Source organism: Cheilinus undulatus, linkage group 23, assembly GCF_018320785.1.
Source record: "Cheilinus undulatus linkage group 23, ASM1832078v1, whole genome shotgun sequence".
NCBI lineage: Eukaryota > Metazoa > Chordata > Actinopteri > Labriformes > Labridae > Cheilinus > Cheilinus undulatus.
Genome location: NC_054887.1, coordinates 15,562,811 through 15,573,775, shown reverse-complemented (window position 1 = coordinate 15,573,775; position 10,965 = coordinate 15,562,811).

Sequence of the window (10,965 nt, the reverse complement as noted above, 5' to 3'; positions counted from 1 at the left end):
ATGTAGGTGGAATTTTGCCCTTACCCTAACCTCCTAACCCTAACCCTTGTCATACTGTGGCAGTTCTCTGTTAATTAGATGTATTTTACCAAGTAATTTCTCAGAAATAAGATGATAATTTTCTTGTATTTATAAGTTACTTGATATTCCCCAGGTAATTCTTCATTTTGGCCCACCAAATTAAAGTAAGTCCTTCCTGTATAGTTTTTAAGAGCTTTTGGGCGATAGGATTAGGGTAGGGTAGGTATTTTAGGTGGTCTAGGGTAGGGTTAGGGGGTTACGATAAGAGTAGGGTTAGATAGGATTAGGGGGGTCAGGCTTAAGGTAGGGCTAGCATAAGGGGGTAAGTAATACCTAGTTACAAGAGAATTGCAACAAATTTACAAGGAATTACTTGATAATTAATACAATATATGATTTAATCATACTTTAAATAATCAATTAATACATTACTTTTCAAAACCTGCATTCAAATCCCTCCTTGCTGTCCAAATTGCATTGCAAAAAAAAAACATTCCCAATGCTAGTTTTCATGTGGAAGCATTGCACGTGTAATGACTGATTGCAGCTATTAAGTTGGATCGATTTGACTCCCCTAAAACATGTACATCCAATTCACCTTGATCAAACGTTTATTCATAAGTTAAAAACATTTAATGAGCGTTATAATATAAATCCAGTTTTTCAGTTCTATTCATTTCATGTCTGTTTTTAATGAACGTAAGGAACGTCTTCATTAGAAACATTGTCACTGAAAAGTAGAGAGGGATTTCCTACATGGGTAAAGAGGATAAATGTGAGCTTTTTAAACCTAAAAGATGAGTGTTAATTAGAGCTGGGGATCAGAACATAAAGGACAGCATCTTTACTAATAAGAGAAATCTAACCTGATCTGTTAAAATTAGCCTGGTGTAAGAAAATGTCTCTAAAATCCTTGTTGTTTATTCTAATTCCAGCGCCTTCCAGTCTTCTCCACGCTCTTATTTTGGCGGGCTGTGATGGTGTCTTATTAATTTCCCTGCAGTGACACGGTGATAGGAGCGGAGCAGATGGAAATCTCGGATTGTCCCGCTAAAATTCATCATGAAAAATGCATCCGACACCTGTGTAATTTGCCTAATCATCTCTTCCTAATAAGCTCGCCGCATTAATTATGCACGACTTCCACAATGCAATCAAGATAAAAGTAAATCTGATGACTTAATACCCTTCAAAATAATTACCCCTCCTCCCCCCCTCCTCCCCCAGCTGTGGGACAGCTCTTCTTTTGATTCTCACTCCCTGTTGTCGTCTTTGGTGCCATTTTAATTGGGATTAGAGAAAAAAAAGTGGCGAGCTGTCTGCTGAACTCTACGCCTTAGAAGTTGAACCACGATGACTTTATACTGACACAAATGTTTTATCAATTACTTTAAAAATATGCATCAAACCTTAGTAATTGAACTCAAAAAGTGACAATTAATGATTTCTACTTAGCTGTTCTTGAATTAGTTCATCCCAAGGGCCAAATAACGTCATTATTTTGGAGCCAAGGGCCAAAACTTCCTTGATTTCTGACCAGCTACCTTTACAACCTTTACAGTTATTTTTCTTTTTTCAAAGTTTCCTTCAAAAAGATTTTTTGTTCAGTTCAGCCTTTTAGAATTTTGCCTGTTAACTTTTTCATCTCACCGAGTCCCTGAGTATTATTCTGGCTCCCATAACCTACATTTAGAGATTGATTTTTATGAAATATAATCTTTTTTCTAAAAAATATTCTAAAAACATGAAGCAGGAAGTAATGGCGTGCCATTCAGTGGTCCTCATGGTCATCCATGCTGTCTCTAACCCAGGTGATCTGAGGATAACTCTCCTCCTTTAACACCTGAACATGAATCTGTGCAGCTCTTAGCAGCTCTCTGTTAATGATGCTGAAGTGCTAATCAGTGCTGTTAGCATGAAAACCAATCAAACAGACAGAGCTACCTGTACTCTTAAGCTTCTGAGAGAGAGAGAGAGAGAGAGAGAGAGAGAGATGAAAATTCACCTGCTGTCAAGTTTCATAGATTTAACCCTTTAATGGATGACTTATGAAATAACAGTGCAGGTTTTTAATGGCTAATTTTTCCTCTTAGGACATGTAAAGTGATGTTGATTTAAAAAGAACATAATAAAAAACATTTTATATGGAAGTAAAAATGCTGCAAAATGGTCATATTTCTAATAAAAATGTACAATAGTTGATTTTCTTTACTTTTGACAGACACTTTATCTCTTTGTCGTCTATCCTGCCATGGTCTCGGTTTTCTCTTGTGATGTTCTTGGGTTTGATATGTGTTCCTTGTGTTCTTTGTGATTGTTTGTTCCTCCTGTGTTCCCATTTTCCTAATAATTTTTAGTATTTCCCAGTATAGTTTCTACTTTCTGCCATTTTATTCCCTCCCTATATTCTTGTTTCCTGTTATATTTTGTAGTTTTCTTCCCGTGTTTGATTTCTTGTTTTCTACTTGATTGCACACACTAGACACACCGTGTCTAGTTCAAGACACTCTGACTGCAGACTGTTCATTTCTGATGGCCACTCTGTCAGCATGGTCATCTGACATGCTGTATATTTTAGAACAAAAAAAAATTGAAACTTTATTATTATTATTATTTAGTCAAAAACCTGACATGCAAAACCTGATTAAGAAATATTAAATAAAGCCAAGTAAACAGTCTGCTTACAGGAAAAAAAGCCAATCCACCATGAAAACACTCTAACACAGCAAATGTTGCTCTGTTTGCTACATAAGCTATGTAGTTAGTAGAGCTACATAGCTAATGTAGCTAAAGCTAAGGTCATGAAGCAGCTAAGTAAACTACATATCTGTTTAGCTAAGTTACCCTTAGCAATGTTTGCTAAAGCATGTTGCTTAAGCTCACATTGCTAAAGCTAACTTCATGGTAGATAACAAAATAGATCAAGCTAAGCTCACAAAGCAGTTATCTATGTATCTTTGTTTGCCAAAGCTCATGTTGTTAAAACTTATTTAGCTACATGGGCCTATTTAATTAATTACCTTACATAAGTAGCTAGCATAGTTATGTTAGCTTTAGCTAATGCTAAGATACATATATGGCTTCTTTATGAACTTATCTTTAGCTATGTAGCAAAGTAAGCTAAAGAAGCTAAAAGAGCTAGATTGCTAATGGAACTAAGCTCACAAAGCAGCTACGTAAGTTACATATCTACATTATCTGAGTAGCTTAACCTCTGTTTTCCAAAGCTTATGTTGCTAAAGCTAACTTAGCTATAGGTAACATAGGTATGTAGCTAATGTAGCTATGTAGCCAACATAGATAGATCTAAGCTCACAAGGCAGTTATCTATGTAGCTATGTTTTCCAAAGCTTTAAAGTGGGGGTATTAGGACTTTTTTTCAAGGCTTTACACATCTCTCTGATACCCACGTAGTAGCATTACATGGAAAAACCCTTATTTTAACCTCCGTCTGAAACACTCAGTTTTCGGTGCTGTCTCTTTAACACCCCCCCCCCCCCCCACCCACCAACTGGCCGATTTTCCGGAAGCTGGCCGGTGGCAGGACTCAATGTTTTGTGCCTGCCCCCTCCAATGAGGCTAATTTGCTATGCTAATATTTTTAAACTTTGAATGAACCAGTCCGACTGAGGAAAATATGGCAAAATTTGATATACGGCTGTACGTGTTAGACCCAGAGTCTGATCCTGATAGTTTGGAGAGAGAGGGGGAAGAAAACCAGCAGCAGCGAAGGATAGAGCAGGACATATATGTTTGGTAAGTGTTTAATTACTGTGTTACTAAATGGCTAAAAGGCCTTGTGGGGGCGGTCTGTTCCGCTTTGCCGGCAGCATGGATGAACCAATCAGGAGATCCTATTGCGATGACCTTATCAGTCCGCTCCTGTTCGCTCCATTGAAATCTTATCTTGGGAAGATCTCAGAGAGATTCCCAACGAACCGTTTTCATCAGTTTACACTCTAATTCCAAGATTTCTGCCACATACGTTCATCTTGCAGTTTGAAAATCTGCATACATGAAGTATGGACACCCAACACTGTGACTTTATATTTATGTTTTTAAAATCAGATAAGTATAATACCCCCTCTCTAAGCTTATTTAAGCTATTCATCTAAGTTTTATCTAAGATCTATTTTTATCACATCGTAAGGCGGCCTTACATCTAACGGCTTTTCCTCCGATTTCAAAGTCACAGACAAAATTCCAAAGTCGCAGTAAAATCATGAGAGTCTTGCTGAAGTTGCAGCTCGCTCCTGTTGTCTCAGCTGTTAGGTGTAAATGGTTGTAAGACTGGATTTTAGCAGATTTAAAGCAGTCTTTCTTCAGTCTTGGCATTCCGATAATGCCAAAAGTGTTTGATATTGTCTTAAGTCTTCAGTCTGGTTGTATGCAAATTGTTTCTCAGTGACGCAACTGTTGTCCATGACCAATGGAAGTTTTGTGCATAAGCACAATATTCTTGAAAATATGAGCGTGAGCATCGATTGATCTAGAGTTACTGAATGTCTGCTTAGAACTCAAGAGATTGAAAAACTAGTCTGTTCAGAGCTGCTGTCAAATCTCTGAACCTGTGTGTTTGTGTGCCTTGTCTGTCAATTCATTCCAGGCTGACATGACAGATCTGGTAAACCGCCACTGGGATTTACAAAGTGAAAGCCTGATCAGTTTGTTTCTGTTGTGAGATGTTTACATATGCTACTTTTATTTTGACGTGCTGCTGTGAGGAAGAGGGATTGCAAATGATTCCTTAGGACTCTTTCGGCCTGGCCGGATTCCACTCCTTTATCTTCGTGAATCTTTTCGGGATAATGATTCGTGAATTGGCATTTGGTACTCGTTTTCCCCATAAAGTGTGGCACCACAGTCTAGCAGTGTCTGCATACTGTTTTTGTTGTCCATCACCTTTCCTCTTTTTCTCTTATCTTGACGCCAGGAAACTAAAATGCTTCTACACGTCAGACTTTAACATCACCGGACGTCCCACAATCTCAAAAACTTGGCGCTCGGTTCTTCCTTACCACTCGTAGCATCCACCATTTCCACACTGTTAGATCAAGTCAGCGAGTGGAGCGCCTTGAAGACCTATCCTTTGAAACTGTAACATGTACATAATGGTACGTAGACGCTTCTGTCACCAAAAATTAACGATATGTCACATCTCTGTTAGTTGAACACTACTATAGTAGTGTTTCTATCCCAAATTGTTGCAAAATATAAACCTTTTTTTAAATTCAGCCTAAAAAGATGTGAATTTATGCATGTTTTCAAGTGAGTACACCACACTACATTATGGTCGATCTATATAATGGGAGCTAGTGAGGAGATAAAGGCGTACGTACACCAGTATGTCTGCTCCTGACATTTACCTCTGAAAAGACTTAAGGCTCTAATCAGACAACAAAAGCTTTCCCCTCCCCTGCATTAGAGTTTTTACCAGAAGGATCTCAGTAATGGTTAAAAAATCCTCAGTCCTCTTTAAATCTTCGTGATAAAGCATGAAGCCGTGCTCTCAGTCATCCGTCCTGTTTCCTTCCTCTTCAGCTGTTTTATTCCTATCTTGTTTATGTAATTAAAGTAGTGATTGGACCGACTGAAGCTTCCTGACGTCTGCATGCTCCTATAAATGTTAATGTTGAGAATGAGCTGAGTGAAAAGAGTGGAGCAGCGAGTGAAAAGGAAATCAATGGTAAGTTTTAATGGCTTTGACGAGGGTAATGATAGAGGAGGTGAAGAGGCGAGGGCGCCGGTTAATGGTGCTATCAGGACACAGAGCGAGTTAAGAGCAAAGTAAAGGTCCGCCACCAGAGGTTAATTAACCTTTCACAACCCGCCGTGTCTGAACGCACACGCTTTCTGAATGGAAGCCGCCACAGAGCGTCTGCAGGTCACGGCAAATACATTCTGCACGTTACAATTAAAACATCATCAGAGCGAAGGCGAGCGGCGTTTAAGAGGCACACATTTATTACAGAGGGAGGGGGAGAGCAAGGGCAGCGGGGTTAGCACGCATGTTACTTCACTCAATGCTAACTCTGAGATTAGGACGCAGTATTTACTGCACGCCCTCCTCTTTGAGTCAGTAAATGCACCGCGAGACTCAACAAACAGACACATTAGGGGACAACGAAGGAGTCTGAGACTGTAGGAGAGGAAGTCTGAAATCTTTTTGTACAGAATCATCGCAAAGATCTCAGGTTTAGGAGCTAGGATGTCTGTAGGCAGCTTCCAAACTCACTCCTTGAACAACAATAAGACGCCTGGTTTACAAGCATGCACATCAGGAGGGGAAAAAGGGGAAAAACACAGCCTATCCTACAAACAAGCAAAAGTAAACAAATGTTATTTCTAACAAAAATACTCAGTTTTACTCTTTAAAGCAACAAAAATACACATCTTTTCATGCACAAAAAATGTAGACTTTATAAAAATGTAAACCCGCCTTCTTCTAAAGGTTTGAGCTCTTTTTCTCAACATCATGGCTCAAAGACGGGGTCAGATGACACCAATGTAGTCAGATTTTGTCCTGATTGCCTCATCACAGTCCATCAAGCATCAGGTCTGAAAATAAAGGTCTGCTATGACAAACGCTTTGTAGTGTGACATAATCAATGATTCTTCCAAGACACCACACAACCCTGATAAAGCAAGACTGGCATGTCCAAACTTTTCTTGTATCTTCCATCAGAGTACATGTTGTTGATCTGATGTCAACAACATGTATCTTGACATTGACCAATAGGATCACTAAATATCTACAAAAAAAGGATTTTTACCACAGGTTAACTGATTTACCTGGTGTCAAGGTGATCAGTATCACTGATGACTTAGTCCTGCAGACCTCTTTCTACACCTCTATCCATGAAGGTAGACAAGACTCTACACGAGTCTAATACTGAGCTAAGAGGCTAGCTGAGCCACTTTGACCGCTTTTCTCCCTCTTTTTGTCATCAATGTGCTTTAAATAGAAATGTTGATGATATTGAGACAATAAACCCTGTGAGGTACTGGTTTAATTGAAATGACAACGGGGGCATGCAAGTCTGGTCCGCATGTAAGGGGCAATGATGGAATGTTTTCTTGACATTAAAGTTTGACATCTTCAAATGCAAGGATGGGATATTTCAAAGCCATTAAAGGATGGTGTCATCTTCAAAGTTAAAAATGTAATGTCTGAGACATTGAGGAATGACATCCTCTTCATGGCAAGGATGGACTGTACTACAGACATAAAGGATAACATCATCTTCAAAGACAAGAAAGGAATGTTTGCTGAATGATAAAGGAAGACATCATATTCAAAGGCAAGAATGGAATGATTTCTAGACATTCAACTGTAACTAAAAGTTGTTTTTCTATAAATGAAAGGAGGAAATGATATTTAAAGGAGAAAATTAAAGACTTAAAGACATTTAAAGATGGCATCACCTTTAAAGGCAAGAGTGGAATGATTTCTAGATATTCAGTGACGACATCATACTCAAAGGCAAAGATGTAATCTTTAATAGACATTCAAGTTTGAATTGTCTTCAAAGGGCAAGGATGGAAAGTTTTTTAGATGTTATAGGATTACTTCATCTTCAGAGGCAAGAATGTAATGTTTTATAGACACGAGAGGATGACATCATTTTCAAAGGCAAGAATGAAAAGTTTACTAGATGTTACATGATGACCTCATCTTCAAAAGAAAGAATGAAATGTCTAAAAGACATTCAAGTATGACACCATATTCAATTTTGTACAGATGTTAAAGGCTGACATCAAGTTGAAAGGCATGGATGGAATGTTTGAAGAAGGGCAAGGATGGAATGTTTTATAGACATTAAAAATTTGCATCATCTTCCAAGGCAAGAATGGGATGTTTTACGAACAACAAAGGCTGGCATTATCTTCAAAGGCAAGGATGGATTTTCAAGAGGTTTTGTATATTCTGTGCTTTCTCCCTCCAAATAGTAGGCCAAAGTTGGCAACTTTTGGAAAAGTGATTGGAACTGGCAAGAGTTCCACCAACTTATCCAATAGTTGCCAACAAAGGACAGTCAACACAAGAGAAAGACTGTTTGTATGTGCATGAGATTGAGTAATAACTTGGCATTCATGAACTACTCTGTCCTATGAGCCGGTTCTTTTATATGAATGACAGAAACTGGCTCCTTTTTGAGAGCCAGTTTCCTTTCTTCCGTTTAAGTTGTTTATTAATCCACATTCAAAAAGCCAAACTAGTACCAAACGAAGGAATGTATAGAAGCTAAAAGACTGGCTTTTGTTAGTGATCTGAGGCAAATGACCCAGTTCTGTAAAAAGAGATGGATTTCCCATTACAATGAGTGAGGCTGGACAGACATTGGCTGTGGAACAAGAAAGATCAGGGTTTACTTAGATGATCTTGACTCATCCAAACCGGACTACTTGTTGGAAATGGACAACTCCAGACAGATTTTACCTGAATATATCACTATGTTTAGGACCCCAAAGTAGCTAAAGGTTGTTTTAACCCAATTTGAACACTTGTCATAGCCGTAAACAGCACAAAACTTCAGCCTTCTGATTGGGCTTTCCTATACAGATATAAACTATCTCTGTCTGGAGTTCCTCATTTAGCAACACCTCATTTGGTTATAAAGGCTAATGACTTGTGTAGGACTCACAATTCAAAGTTCTGGACTTGAGATTTACAAAACAATGACTTTTCCTGCCTCTGGTGAAATCAGAATCATACGAAAGCCAGAGCAGGAAAGGAGACATTAAAGATTCCAACTTTAACAAAAGGAAACAGACATCACTGATTTCATCAAACACTTACAGCATCAGCTCACCCTAACCACACTGCATCCTCAGCGGCTAACACGGCCCTGCAGCAGAGGGAGAGACGCCATCAAAGACGGCATCCTGTTTAAAGCTGCAGATATGCTGACATTCCCTCTGAGACCGCTCTACCTGCTGACGCCGCTATGCGCTCCCCACGGACACGCTCACTCCTCTGGGAACACAAACTCACCTGAGGGAACGCACACCTGCCAGTCTGCATCCTGCCTCTGGAAACTTCTTTAAAGGTGAGAAAGCAACCAATCAGAGGACAGCGAGGAGATGCAGTCCAAAAACAACGACAATAAAGGAATCCTCGGCGGAGAGCGGACATCTCTGAACGCCTACAAACACGCTCAATATCTCTGCTTCCTGAAACTTCACAAACACCACACTCACAGAAAAATGCACACAAATATAAAACTAATACACACTATGGATAAAAACACACACTTAAACTACACTAGTACCACACATGAAAAGAAATACACTCACTCCTTCCTCCATGATGTAATGAAGCTGTAAGCCGTCCCTTGGCTCCTCCTCTTCTCTCTAGGATCGTTTTTTTCAAACTTGTCTTTTGATTCACTTTCAGAGTGGAAGTTTTCACAGAGCTCCCTCGTCCTCTCCCCTCTCATATTTAAGAGAGAGAGTTGGAGAACTCGCTGCCTCACCTTCTCTCTGGTTGAAGATGATTCCCCCAGCTCTCTCTCCGAGTAACTACCGTGTTTTTTCAAGGAGTTTCAGACTTCTGCGTTGAATCTGAGCTGCTGCTGCTGCTGCTTTAATTTGGAGGTAAATAGTTTTTCTGCTGAGTTTAAAGGCAGCCTGCCCGAGGGGGGGAGGATGGGGGAGGATTCTCTGAGGGTGAGAGGAGTCATTGGAGAGCTGAGAGGGTGAGGACGAGGCTTCAAGGTGGAAACAGATGGATGGTGACACGCTGCAAACATTTTAAATGGAATGTTTTAAAGACAATAAAAGATGGCATCGTCAAAGGCTGATGAATTAATGTTCATGACGCTTGGGATGTTGGAGGCTTTTCCCATCATTTTTGCCAAAAAGTAGGCCATAGTTGGCAACTTTTAGAAAATAGGGTGGAACTGGCTTGGAGAAAGGTTTTCCCTTGCCTCCTAGAAGACTAGCTGAGCCCCTTTAACTGCTTTTCTCCCTCATTTTGTAATAAACACACTTTTAATGGAAACACCAATATATACTACTAGCTAACACACCTTGTGTGGTACTGGTTAGATTGAAAAGACAACTTGGGGTCCAAACTGGCCTGCAAGCAAAAGGAAAGGATGGAATGTTTTAGAAACTTTAAAGGATGACATCATCTTCAAAGCAAAGATGGAATGTTTTATTAACATTTAATGAACACATCATTTTCAAAGCAAGTTTGTTTTTGTAAATGACTCCTATGAGGGTCTATTATTGTTAAAGATCACTTCCTGTAAGTTTTGTTTATATTGTTGCGGACTTTACAATTTCATGCTTTTATTTTGAAATACTTCCTGTTCAGTATGTAGTGCGTACCTTACAGACGACCAATTGACGGATGCAGAGAAATGAAGCACGGAAGGTGTTTTCTCATTCATTTATCACCTGGCTGGAGTGAGAAAAAGGTATTTTGCTTTACAATGTTTTATATGTGTTTGTATAAATGTTTTTGCAGAATGACTGTTATGTTAGAGGTACTTTTGAATTGAACTCCTCTCGAAAAGTTTCTGTCAAGCTAGTTTCTCATGATTAGCCGTAATGTGCATGCTAAGGGTTGCACTTGTTAGCATTTTGTTGTTATATGATGTGAGTAATAATGCAGCTGAAGGTTTTTTGTTTATTTTTGTATATTTTTTTCTTTCATTAAAAGAGCTGTATTTTTTATCTGTCTTTTAGCTCTTACGGTGTTTCTGAAGAGTCATATGGAAAGGAGTTACATTCAAATACCACGCTAAGGCTGAACATAATTAAAAAGGCTTCAGAAAACATCAGTACGCCTCATCATTAGCTGGGTTTCTGTTACAGTTTTTCACAAAATAAAAGCGATATTTCTTAAATTTCGATTAAGTTCAATTGCGCTTTGAATGCGTTTCCATTGAAGGGAGTTTTGGGCATAGGCCTTGCAATTCTCGTAAAATCGCTCAA